Source organism: Citrus clementina, unplaced genomic scaffold, assembly GCF_000493195.1.
Source record: "Citrus clementina cultivar Clemenules unplaced genomic scaffold, Citrus_clementina_v1.0 scaffold_1, whole genome shotgun sequence".
Lineage (NCBI taxonomy): Eukaryota > Viridiplantae > Streptophyta > Magnoliopsida > Sapindales > Rutaceae > Citrus > Citrus x clementina.
The window spans coordinates 11,296,061-11,310,489 of NW_006263303.1; the positions used below are offsets into that span (position 1 = coordinate 11,296,061).

The window sequence follows — 14,429 nt, forward strand, 5'->3', positions numbered from 1 at the left end:
CTTTCTTAGTGGTACTATTTACACCCTTCAAGTATCCTCATAAAATCTTTTTTTAATAGTACATATTTTACATCACTTTACTTTGTGATAAAAAATTAGAAAAAGAAAATCAATGAAAAGTGTTAAAGTTCTCACAACAATTGAAAATGGTTTTTAGATTAAACATATAAGCTTGGGGCAACTAAATTCATAAGCTAATTTTCTAGTCAAGTTAGACTCATGGATTTCTATATGATTTCAGAGTCAAATTTATACATGAATGGACACAATACCTTTATATAAGGAGGACTAATTAAAACGATCCAATCTATATTTGACGAGGTGTTAAGGAGATTATCTAAAGGGTATTTAGGATCAAGATGTGACCACACTTTTGCCTGAGGAAGATCTTTTGGATCATAATGCGATCCTTATCATCCTCATATGTTTATGGGAAAAAAAATTTGGACTCCCAACTTATTTAAAGATGATCAAACCATTATGAAGTATCCTTATCATTTATTTTGTAATATCCTACATCGTTAGTGAGTGAGTTCCTGGAATGGTTTATGAGTCATGGGATCTCCTAAGCAGACGCGTTTTGGGTTTCAAAGCTTAATAATAAAACTACGACAGACTATGTGCCCAAAGGGGACAATATTTACTTTGTTGTTGGGCTTGGGTTGTTACAATTGGTATCAAAGCGAATGTTATTCAATTCTGTAGACACTTAAGGCTAATGATTAATAACTTAGGATTGGAATTGTGTTACATTAGAGAGAGAGCTGAGCCGAGACGTAAGACAAGAGAGTGAAGCTAAGGAATTGTGTCTTTTTCATCTTTTTCTTCTTTTGTTTTGTAATCAAATTCCTTGTAACATATTTCAAAAGTTTATCAAATAAAAAGAGTGTTTTGTTTTCTTTCAATTTGAGTGGCTAATTTTACTAAGCTGAGGTGAAGGATGAAACTCAATGTTTCAGACTATTAAATTTATTACTTTCTCAAGTGAGTTTTTAAGTTTATTTTATTTTTTTATAGTTATTTTTATGTCATATTAATTTATAAATTCTTTTGGACCTGTATGGTATTTTGACATAATATCGACACATTAATACAGTTGTGGCATATTAAGTACTTTATTCCATATTTATTCACACACATAGCTAGTTAAGAATTAAATGATATAATAATTAATTGGTAAAAGTGAGGCAAAATATAAAAATGAGAAAGTCTTAAAATTATAGATTGAGTAACTGAGAGTGGATCCCATAATCTGAGCATATTTTTAAATTGATTCTTAGTTATTTCTTTTCTCGCAATTGATTTTCTTTATTTTAAATTGACAACTAGATTTTAAATTCCCTGTAGTTCGACCCCGAACTTACGGGGTTATATTATAACTAGACACTCTTATACTCGAGAGTAATAACACTTTTGAAACATGTCAGCTGATATCTATACTTAAGGCTAATTATATGTCAGCAGCAGGATTTTTTAGCTTAGTGACTAACAGTAATGGTGAGGTTTCTATATAGGGATATTCATGTGATAAAAGAGTTTTCATATGTATTTGCAGAATATTTGCCTAGTTTGCCTCAGGATTAAGAAATCTAATTTTCTATTGATTTACTGCCTAGCACAGCGTACATCTCTAAGGCAGACAATATATACTTTGTTGTTAGGCTCGGGCTATTACAATAAAGCTATCCTAGGAACTGTGGGTTATAGGCCAACCATGCTTCCAATGCGCCACTTTGATATAGATAATATTAGCATGGTCCAACATATAATTACAGGTCAAGAGGGAGCTTGTGTAATTAAGTTGATTGTTGGTTGCTTTAGATATAGGTAAGTAAATTCATGCATAATCATGACAACCTAGTATTAGAAACAAAACGGAACAAAATCATTAGGTCGTCATCATACATTAGGGTCCCGAGTCATCTCTGATACCAATTGTAACAACTTGAGCCCAACAACCAAGCAGATATTGTTCGTTTTGGGTATACAACCAATCATAATTTTGCTATTGACTTTGCAACTCAAAACCCGTCTATTTAGTTAGAAGAGCCCACGATTTATAAATCAATCTAGGAACTCACTCTTTAGCAATGGTGGGATATATATACTTCTCTCCTTGGAGACATCGCATCCATGCAAAATCATTGGAAATAAAGCGGAAAAAAATCATATCATTAACATATCTATCCACACATCGAGTCGTAAGCCATCTTTGATACCAATCCTAACAGTTCAAGCCCAATGACTAAGTATATATTGTCTGCTTTAGGTACACGGTCTATCATGATTGTGTTACTAGGCTTTGCAACAAAAAATGTATCTACTTAGCGAGGAGAACCTATGACTTATAAACCAATATAGGAGCTCACTTGTTAGTAGCATGGGACATTACATACTTCCCCTCTTGAGGACCTCACCTTTTCTTGAGGATCATTAGAAACAAAATAGAATTAAATAACATATCCATTCACACATCTTGTGTGAGTCGATTCTCATACTAATTGTAACAGCCTGAGTCCAACAACCAAGTTGAAATTGTTCGCTTTGGACATACATCCTATTATGGTTTTGTTATTAGGCGTTGCAACCAAAACACATCTACTTAGTTAGGAGAGCCCACGATTTATAAACCATTACATGAACTCACTTGTTGGCGGTGTGAGATATTACATATAATATTGTAATAGCCCCAAAAAATAGATATTGTTCTTTTGGGGCACATTGTTTATTAGGTTTTGTTATCAAGCTTTGCAAGCCAAAATATATCTATTTAGTTAGGGGAGGCCATAACTTATAAACCAATTCAGGAACTCACTCTCTAATGATGTGGAATATTACATAAAAATTTAGTTTGGCCCCCATCACTCATCAAAACCATAACCTCTTGTATGACATACATTTAAGTCTTTTCTAATGAAACCAAAAGCTAATCTTATAGCAATAGCCTAAGCCCAACAACCAAGTAGATATTGTCACTTGGTGTACACAACTTATCACGATTTTGTTATTAGCCTTTGTAATCCAAATTGTGTCTACTTAGTTACAAGAACCTATGAGTTATAAACTAATCCAGGAATTCACTCGCTAGCGATGTTAGAAATTACATCCCGTTGTGGACTTTGCTTTCTCGTAAGGGTCATTGTATAGAATATAACAAAACCATATCGTAAATTTATATATCCATACATCATATAACAACTCTTCTTTGATACTAATTATAGTAACTTAAGCCCAAGAACCAATAAGATATTGTCTGTTTTGGGCACATAGTCCATTATGATTATATTATTAGGCTTTGCATAGAGCTTCTTCTCTTAGAGTGTTTGAAGACCACTTTTAAATTTTAAAATACACCAAAATTTCATTGATAAATACATTGACAAATCAATCAAGGAAAGGTTAAAAGACTCTATTCATAAAGTTCATAAAAGTTGTTGGAGCATTGATTAACACAAAAGGCATTACGAAGAACTCATAATGCCTATACTGGGTTCAGAAGGTTGTCTTAGGCATATACTCATTCTTCACTTTCAACTAATAATACTTAGACTGTAGATCAATTTTGGAGAATACTACTTCACCTTGTTATTTATAAAAGAGATCATCAATGAGGGGAAGGGATTATCTATTCTTAATAGTAATCGAGTTCAATTTTCCGTAGTAAATGTATAAAACCGTCTTTCTTCTCCACAAATGATATTGGAGCTCTCCAAAGAGATACATTAGAGTAGATAGAACCCTTATCATGAAGTTCCTGAAGTTAAACCTGTAGTTCCTTTAACTTAAGAGGTGTCATACGCTGGTGCTTTTTGGAGATAGATGCAGTGCCAAATAGTAAATCAATAGAAAATTAGATTTCTTAATCATGAGACAAATTAGGCAAATCTTCTAGAAATACTTATGAAAACTCTCTTACCACTTGAATATCTCCACGGGAAACCTACCACTACTATTAGTCACTAAGTAAGCTAAAAAGCCTTCACATCTTGTTGTTAACATCTTATTAGCCTTAAGTACATATATCAGCCCCCCAAAATTCTTTCAGTTACCCTGAAATTGAAATTCTATTTCTCCAAAAATTTAAATATAATCTTTTTAGAGAAATCATCAACACTAGCATGAAATGTTGCCAACTAATGGATTCTCAAAATAATATCAAATTCATGCATCATAACTAGTAATAAATCAATAAGAATTTTTCTATCTTCAACACTAACTAAACAAGACTTATAATCCTGATTCGCAATCATGTTGTCATCTATAGGAGTTGCAACAGATAAATAACATCCAAGTGGCTCAATATTTATGTTTACTTGAAAAGTAAATGCAATTGATACAAAAGAATAGGTTGCATCAGAATCAAACAACACTCGAGCATCTCTAGAAAACAGAGATAATGTACCTGTCATAATATTATTAGATGCTTCAGTATCCTGCTCCATCATTGTGGAAACTCGGCCTTGAGCTTTTGCCTTCTTACTTATACTTTCCTCAGCTTGGGAACTAATAATGTTATTATGCCTCTTAGGGTAATCTTTAATTATGTAAGTAGTTTCCCTATAGCCAAAGTTAGCACAAATAGTCATATAACATTCACCCCAATGCAACATTCCACTTCGAGCGCAAAGAAGAAAGTTCCTCTAAAGTGAAGGACCATTGGTGCCTCTTATTTATCCTTATTGGTATTAAAATTCTTCTAAGCCTGAAGACCCTTATTGTTTGGTCCTTTCCTCTGAGAGCCTCCTTATCAATCTTTCTACTTTTTTCGGTCCCATCTCTTCTGTGACTCACTAAGGCGTATCTCTTTACTGATAATTATCCACCAAGTATGTATAATTTGTCAACGTAAAATCTTCTAAAGATCTCGAATAGACGGGCACAATCCTTTAAGAAAATGTCTATATCTCTTCTCCTCTATGTCAAACAACATAAAAGTAAAATAAGATAAGGCATTGAACCTATCATTATAATTAGCTACGGTCTTGCTCCCCTAAATTTGATCTAGGAACTGCCTCTCCATTTGGTTAACAACACTTTGAGAAAGGTATTTCTCATTAAAAAAAACATTAACGAACATCTTCCATATGATCGATCTTCTTAGTAAATAGGCTTCGGTATCTCTAATCAACCTTACCCTGAAGGAGAAAATTAGCGAAAACCACCCTTTGCTCATTAGTACATCCAACAGCATCCAACATCTTCTGTATTTGTATTAACCACGCCTCTATTGCCAAAAGATCTGTGATTGACCATCTAAAGACTGGTGGTCTTAATTTTTAAAAATGCTCCAATGTCACTGTTGCTCTATTACCCACAATACCATTATGTCTTCCACCTCTAGCATTTTTACAAAGACTTTCAGCTTAAGCAATACCTTTTAAAAGCCTAGTTTACGTTTGTAAAATGCCAGCTAACATTTGTATCGTTGGGTTAATACTATGAGTCATCTCATGAAGGATGGGGTTTTCTTCATTATCTACCCTTTACAGATTACTTGTTTAAACCTCATCCGCCATAGTAGTACAATGGGCAGTACTAGTGACACCCTTAATCTGAGAGCCAATTATCTTACGAGCCCCTCTATCACTCTCACATTGCAGAGCTCGATTGGTATCATTTATAAGTGGCATTACCCTATTGGTAATCAAGCATATACAAAAAAATTCAATAAGCATGTCTTTTGGAATACAAATAAAATCACATACCTATGTAAATTTAAGTAAATCAATGACTTGAAAGCCAAAGTCTTCAAACAAGAGTAAAATTGTGAAAATTTGAAATCATATAAATCAATTAATGAAAATAAATTTTCCTACATACCTACAATCAGCTGCTTATTTTAGCCATCATAAATCACTACAGTCTTAAAAATATATGCAAGACCTCTATGGATTTAAATCTTAAGCTATTGATTATTAACCTTAAATATCTACAAAATCATATAACTATTTTGCTCTAATACCACAGTTGTAACACCCCAAATTCATTGTAAAATCTCTAGAGAAATTTGGAATGAAACTACTATTCCCAAACAATCAATATTGTCCATAATCGAAACATAGTCTCTAAAACAATGAATATAACAATAATCCTCCAAAATAATATTTAGTTATAAACAATAACCAAAGTAGCAACAATTTATTCATTAAGAAAATACAAGAGTTTTCAGCTACTAAATCATTTACTCTAAACTAAAAGACTCACGTCTTTAAAATCAATCTTTAAAAATGTTGGAAATGATGGGTGACCTATCAACTCAGTAAGCAAACTCGTGCATAAGGGTACTAATAACAATAAAGTAAATAATAATCATTCCGAAGTAATATAAACTAGAAACAAAATGTCCAGATGTGTGAATGGATATGTTTACGATATGGTTTTTTCCGTTCTGCTTCTAGTGACCCTTATGAGGATGCCTTAAAGGGGAAGTATAATATCCTACATTGCTATTGTGTGAATTCTTGGATTGACTTATAATTCCTAGGCTCTTTGAGCTAAGTGGGCAAGTTTTGGATTTTAGGGCCCAATAACAAAATCATGACGGGCAAGATCTACTTAGCTGTTGTGCTCAATCTATTTTTCTTTATGTAATATCCTAATTACTAGCGAGTGAGTTCCTAGAATGTTTTATAAGTCTCTATTACTAATTATAACCATAAGCCCAACAACCAAGTAGATATTTTTTACTTTGGGTTCACAGCCTGTCACGATTTTATTATTGGGCTTTGTAACCTAAAATGTGCTTACCTAGTTAGGAGAGCCCACGACTTATAAACCAATCTAGGAATTCACTTATTAGCAATATAGATAGATATGCTTAAAATACGTGTTTTTCCATAAATTATATTCTTTAAAAAAATTTGAAAAGCTTTGCTAAGTAAATATCTTACAAGAGCATTTTATTGATAAAATTTTGAATATTGATATTAAAAGATTGAAAATTGTATTTAAGATTTTGGCTTATTGTCTATAGTTATAGTTATTGATATTAGATTCAACTCACAAAAAGTATAGATGGATATTTTTACGATATGGTCTCGTTCTTTCTATTTCCATTGACCCTCACGAGGATGTGAGGTCCTCAAGGGGAAAGTATGTAATATCACACACAACTAGAGAGAGTTACTGTATTGGTTTATAAGTCATGGGCACTCTTAACTAGGTAGATATGTTTTGGTTTGTAAAACCTAATAACAAAATGTGATAGACTGTGTGCCCAAAGCAGACAATATCTCCTTGATTGTTGGGCTCGAGCTATTATAATTGGTATCAAAGCTAACTCCGCAATTCGATGTGTGGGTGGATGTTAATGATATGATTTCATTCATTTTTGTTTCTAATGACCGTTACAAGGACATGAGATCCTCAAGGGACAAGTATATAATATCTCACATCGCTAGCGAGTGAGTTCCTAGATTGGCTTATAAGTCATGGACTCTCTTAATATGTAAAGGAGTTTTGGATAGCAAAGCTCAATAATAAAACTGTGGTAGGCTGTGTACCAATGAGAGATAATATCTACTTAGTTACTAGGCTCAGGTTGTTACAATATCAGACGTCTTTGAGATATTATCCACTTTGGGCACACAACCATCATGATTTTATTATTAGACTTTGCAATCCAAATCGCGTCTACTTAGTAGGAGAGCTCACGACTTACAAACCAATATACTTCTCCCTTGAGGACTTTGTGTTTGTTAAGATGTATATGTCTATAGTATTGATTTTGATGATAACAAACTTTATATGTTTTTTATTAAAATGTTGGAGTTTTCATTGATAAACAATTTCTTAAAAGCAGTATAATATTTCTAAATATGTTCATGAAATATGGATAATTGTTAACTTTAATCGGAAAATCATTCCCTGTAAAATTCTGTTAAAATTGTGATTCTGGAAGTAAATGGTGAACCGTTAGCTTTGAAATGATTAACTGATAATTTCTAGAGATGGATTAATCCTTAAGCTTGAACCGGTTAGTAAAAAAGGATAAGGATAGTGTGTTTTGCAAGTTACTAGAAATAATCGATGAACCATTAACTTCAAACGGTTAACCGATAATTTCTAGAATGTCATTCCATGCTAACCTTGAACCGTTTAGTAAGAGCGAATAGCTGAAATTTGTTTTGCATGTTTTTGGAAATTAACGGCGAACCGATAATGGTAAACGGTCAACCGTTTATTTAAATTTCAGCTTAACAGTCACTCGGACCAGTCAAAACGGTTAATCGATAACTGTTAACGGCGATATGATTTCGAGCAGAAAGTCAATAACGGTTATTTTTCAGCTCCAACTATAAATAAATTCAATCAAATTCAAATAAGGATTGATCACAATGTTATCATTGAGCTTGTAATCGAGAATACAACATTCATTGAGCTTTCAATTCGTTCTTATTTCATTTATTCACACATTGAGCAAGATTTGTAATCATATATTTTGTGTGAGAGAAAAATACTTTTGGAATCTTTGTTTTGAGTGATTGTAAGTGTTGGGATACACTTTGATAAAGAGATTGGGGATAATATCTTGGTGTAAAGGTTGATTGACACCTGTGAAGTCAATTGTAAGTGTTCTTGAATCCTTGGAGGCTTGACTAGTGGAATCCTCAAGCCTGGTGAGCTTGGAGGCGTGGACGTAGGCAAGGTTAGCCGAACCACGTAAAAATTTCTGTGTTTGAATCTCTCTTCATTTATCTTTTACATTTTGGTTGATTTATTTATTATTGTTTTAAATTCGTTTAAGATTTGCATTAAGTTTTGTTCAAGCATTGCATAATTTTTAAAAACCCAATTCACTCCCTCTTGGGTTGCTTAGATAGTATTTCAGCATCCTTATGACGCTGATTGGAAACAAAACATAATGAATTCATATCATTAACATATCTACTCACACATCAGGTGACGATTCAACTTTGATACCAATTGTAATTGCCGAAGCCCAACAACCAAGTAGATATTATTTATTTTGGGCACAAAACCTATCACAGTTTTATTATTGGGCTTTATTCGAGGTCCTGAAGGGGAGAAATATGTAATACCCTATACCGTTTCTCCTATCTAAGTAAACACATTTTGGGTTACAAAGTCTAACAACAAAACTGTAAAGGGCTATGTGTCCATAATAATTACAATACGTAATTCGTTGGGCTCATGCTTAGGTTGTTGATTTATAAGTCATGAGCTCTCCTCACTAAGTACACCCATTTCAGGTTACAAAGTGTAATAATAAAACTATCATGGACTGTGTTCCCAAAGTAAACAATATCTACTTGGTTGTTTTGTTCCTGCTGTTACAAAACCATGAAAAATTTTGTAATTATGTTAATTTATGATTATATTTTGAAAGCTGAAGATTGAGTACATTGGCATACACAAAATTTGAGGATGAAATTTGTTTGAGGCGGGAAGAATTTGTATGACCCCAAATTTAATTGGGCTTTGATAGATATTTTCCTTATTAAAATTAGATATTGATGAATGGAACTGTAAGTAGATAAGTGAACACATTTGACTTGATATGCTAAGTGCATCCTCAACTTTCAGAGAAGCGTTAAAGAGAGGTAATAGGATAAGAGTTTGATTTGATTTTGTATTGCCAACACCGTGATTATCTCTCTAAGTTTTAAAAAAAAGAGATAAAAAGGAAAGTTAGGTCATTAATATTTGGTTCTTAAATATTCATAAGCTTTAAATCTACAGTTCTATTTTATTCTTGCTGCTAAAGGCAATGAAAGGAAACAAAACAAAGAGCTGAAGAGCGATAAGTGCAAAGGGGTTTGAGAAAGAAAAAGGAGACCGATAGATGAAGAAGAAAGGCTTTGAGGAGAGGACACAATGTGTAGGAGTGTCATCTTGGAATGTCTTAGGGCTTAAGATTGATGTTGGTAAAAATGTCTACATTCTTGACTCATGTTTTACAAGTTTTATTGATTTTTGGTGTTATAGATGATGGTTTTTGTTGACTAAGAATGGATTAAAGATGAATGAGGTTGTAAATTGATGAGTTTTTATGAACAGTGCTAAATTTAAATAGAGAATCGTGTGCCCTTAATAATACTTATGACCAAAATTTTATGTATAGACATCTTAAGCTTTCTGTTGAACTATCATATGTTTCAGATTCTGAGTATTGAATTTATTAGGAATTTTTGAGTTTGGTATACCATTCTTGAAAAATTATACTTTTTTGTAGTAGTTCTAATTTAGATGATTTTTCTAACTTGTGAACAGTTACGTGTTGATGAACATGTTTGTTTATTATACGTTTAATTTTAGAATTTATTATGAGTAAATTAATTATGAAAATTCAATAAGCAGGGCTACTGCAATTTAAGAAATCATTTTCCAGAATTAATGGTTCTACAATATGATACGTTTTAAGCATTTTTTTATACTAAAATCAAGTGAAATTTTTATCAAAGATTCCTTTACATTTCTAATATATGTACATTTAATTTAATTTTATGAATTTTAGTCTTGTATGGTAAACGTTACAAATTTTGAAATTATGCTTTTAGTTACAACAACTTTGATACTTCTAATTATGGGAATTTAAAGACTTGAGGTGCATTTTATGGAGTTTCAACTTTGTAACCAATGGATTAATTTGTATAATTGAACATAGATGGTAGTTTATTTTTTCTTTTTTTAGTTAGATTTTCAGTAAAGTTATGATTATACTTCAATAGCTGAAGATTGAGTACACTGGCATACAGAAATTTCGAGGATGAAATGTATTTAATGAGGGGAGAATTTGTAATGCCCCAAATTTAATTGGGCATTTATAGATATTTTCCTTTTAAAATTAGAGATTGATGAATGGATTTATTAAGTAGATAAGTGAGCATATTTGACTTGATATGTTATGTGCATCCTTGAATTCCCAAAAAGCATTAACGAGAAATAATAGGATAAGAATTTGATTTAATTTTATCTTGCCAAAATTGTGATTATCTCTCTATGTTAAAAAGAAAAAGAATAAAAAGGAAAGTTCGATCAATAATATTTGATACCTATATGTTCATAAATTTCAAATCCACCTTTTTTTTGGGTTCTCACTATTTAAGGTAATGAAAGGAAATAAAACAAGGAGTTGTAAGGGATAAGAGCAAATGGATTTGAGAAAGAAAAACGAGTCAGATAGAAGAAAAAGAAGGGCTTAAGGGGGGAAAAGAAAAGAGAGGCAGTTAATCATATCTTTTTTGGTGTGCAGGAGTATCATTTTAAGGCTTAAGATTGATTTTGATAAATATTTCTACACTCTTGGCTTATGTTTTACAAGTTTTACTAATTTTTGGTGGTATGAATGATGATTTTTGTTTATTAAGAATGGATTAAATATGATTGAGGTTGTAAATTGGTGAGTTTTTAGGAGCAGTACTAAATTTAGATTGAGAATCACGTGCCCTTATAATACTTATGACCAAAGTTTTATGTTTTAAAAATAATAGATATCTCAAGCTTTCTATTGAACTATAATGTGTTTCAAAATTCTAAGTATTGAATTTATTATAATTTTTGAAATTGGTACACTGTTCCTAAGAAATTATGCTTTTCAATAATAGTTCTAATTTGGATGATTTTTGGGCTGGTAGAATTCCTGAAGTGACATATTATTGGTGAATTTTAGAATGCATAAGGTGATTGGAATTTTAATCGTTTAGTTGGTTTATTTTTGTATCAAAGAAGGTTAAGGTATTGAGGAGCACGGCTAAGTTAAGAATTGATAATGGTAGTGATATGAATGCTATTTTGATGATTATAGGGCGTGGGTGAGCTAATGTTATGATTGAGGTATTAATTGCTTCTTAAGGATCGATATAAATGAATTCATACATAATGCTTATTATATGTAAATATGTAATTATGTATGAAAACATTTGTATAAAAAAACCAAAGTGAGTTCAACGGCTCAAGTTGAACAAACAAGTAGATATTGTCCGTTTTGGGCACACAATCCTTCACAATTTTGTTATTAGGTTTTGCAATCCTGAACACATCTACTTATTTAGGAGAGCTCATAACTTATAAACCAATCTAAGAACTCACTCATTAACGATATGGAATATTATACACTTATCCATTGAGGATCTCGCATCCTTGTGAGGGTCATTGGAAATAGAACCAAATGAAATTATATCATTAACATATCCATCCACACATTTGGTCACGAGTTGGCTCTCATACCAATTGTAAAAGCCTGAGCCCAACAACTAAGAAGATGTTGTCCACTTTGGGCACATAAGCCGTTGTGGTTCGTTATTGGGCTTGGCAATCCAAAATGCTCTACTTAATTAGGAGAGCCACAACTTATAAACCAATTGGGGAACTCACTCGCTAGCGATGTGAGATAAAACATACTTCCTCCTTTGAGGACCTCATGTCCTTGTGAGGGTCATTGGAAACAAAATTGAAGAAACTCATACCATTAACATATCTTTCTAGACATTATTTCGTGAGTCGGCTCTTATACCAATTATAACAGCTTTAGCCTAACAACCAGGTAGTTATTTTCCGCTTTAGGCACACAAATAATCATGGTTTTGTTATTGGGCTATGCAACGTAGATCGCATTTACATAGTTGAGATAGCCTAGGACTTATAAACCAATTGAGGAACTCACTCACTAAAAATGTGGAATATTACGCACTTCCCCCCTTGAGGACCTCACATCCTCATGAGTGTCACTAGAATATAATGGAACAAAATCATATCAATAACATATCCATCCACATATCAGGTCACAAGCTAGCTCTTATACCAATTTAATAGCATGAGCTCAACAATCAAGTAGATATTGTCCGCTTTAGGCGTATAGCCCGTAATGGTTTTGTTATTAGACTTAGGAACCCAAAACGTGTCTACTTAGTTAGGAGAGTTCACGACTTATAAACAAATCCAAGAACTTTCTTGCTAGAGATGTCCGATATTACGTAAAATTTTAGACCACTTCTCAATTTGTGCATGTATCCCTACGTAGGGGCTATATTAATCTTCTCTGTATCGACCCAATTTTATCGAATTTCTCCAAAGAGAGAAAATTATTTAAAGAGGGGAGAATTCATGACAACCCAAATTTAATTGGTCATTTATAAATATTTTCCTTATTAAAATTACAGATATGATGAATGGAATTAATAACTAGATAAGTGAACATATTTGTTTGATATGATATGTGCATCCTTGACTTTCAAAGAAGCATTAAATAGAGATAATAGGATAAGAATTTGATTTGACTTTATCTTTCCAAAATTGTGATTATCTCATTAAGTTTTAAAAAAAATACTACGAACTCAACAAATAGACTCTATTAGAAATCGTAATAAAATTTTACTCAAAAGAATTATTTGAAAATGATCACTTACCAAACTCAAAGAGTAAAGGGAAAAAAATGCTTAATGATCAAAATTTAGAGCATGTATTAAAAGAAATAATATTGGCACTCAATCAACTTCTCCTTATCAAAGTAAATTAATAGATGACAAAGTTTTTCATAAAAAATTGATGGTAAATAAAATCATTAGAAGTACATATAAAAAAATGAAGGTATTACAACTCTCCCCCTAAAAAGAATTTCATTCCGTAAATTCAACTTATATCATATATGAGCACATTTTAGTCCTACCATAAAAACAACCTTAGCCATTTGAAGTACTAGATTGGGATTCCTAAATTACTCAACCAAATAGAAAAATGATCTAATTCAATTTTTCCTCAAGTGTATCACACTAGATGATCAAACAACCTATTGTCCTTAAGAATTTCCTTAGATAATTCATCTAGGTATAGAGGAGTCCATTCTCCTTCATTATAACAAGGTATAGTGTCTTGTCCAGATAATGCGACGAACTACTAGTATTCTTATTAGTAGTCCCTTTTAGTCTCTTGCAAAGCCTACCTAAGGCACATTGCTTAGTTTTATTAGCTTCTGTCCACCTTCATTACTAATTTCTTTCATTTCCACAAAACTTCTCTTTCTTGCTACAAAAGCAATGTATTCAATTCTGTTAGCCACAAGATTAAGCTATGAACTCTTATTATGCATGAAACATTTACACAATTCTAAATTGTAAATATATTATTATCATATGCTCCAGTTAGTTCATCAAAGTAAGCTCCAACACCTAAAATATAGTATCAATTTCCAAGAAATTCACTAGATCAATCCACAAATCGACATATATCGTAAATTCCAAATATTATCTTTAAATATGTGCAACTTCTCAATCCACTCAATCCATACTTATATGACATCAAAAGTAGGGGAATTTAGAATCCAATCAAATCTGCTCAATCCATTTCATCTATATAAATCTGATCCGTAAAAATCTGATCCATGGATTGGTGGATTGGATTGGATTAAAAATTTGATAATCCGCAATCAGTGGATTGGATATGGATCTACTTCTGTAAATCCATAAAAATCT

At 32.1% G+C, this 14,429-nt stretch overlaps 1 non-coding gene across 1 annotated transcript; it reads right to left on the reverse strand.

Moving 5' to 3' along the window:
* Positions 1-12,937: 12,937 nt before the first annotated feature.
* LOC112096036 lies at positions 12,938-13,041 on the reverse strand. The gene has a single exon (XR_002904194.1). It is a non-coding gene; the product is annotated as a U6 spliceosomal RNA (small nuclear RNA).
* Positions 13,042-14,429: the final 1,388 nt, after the last annotated feature.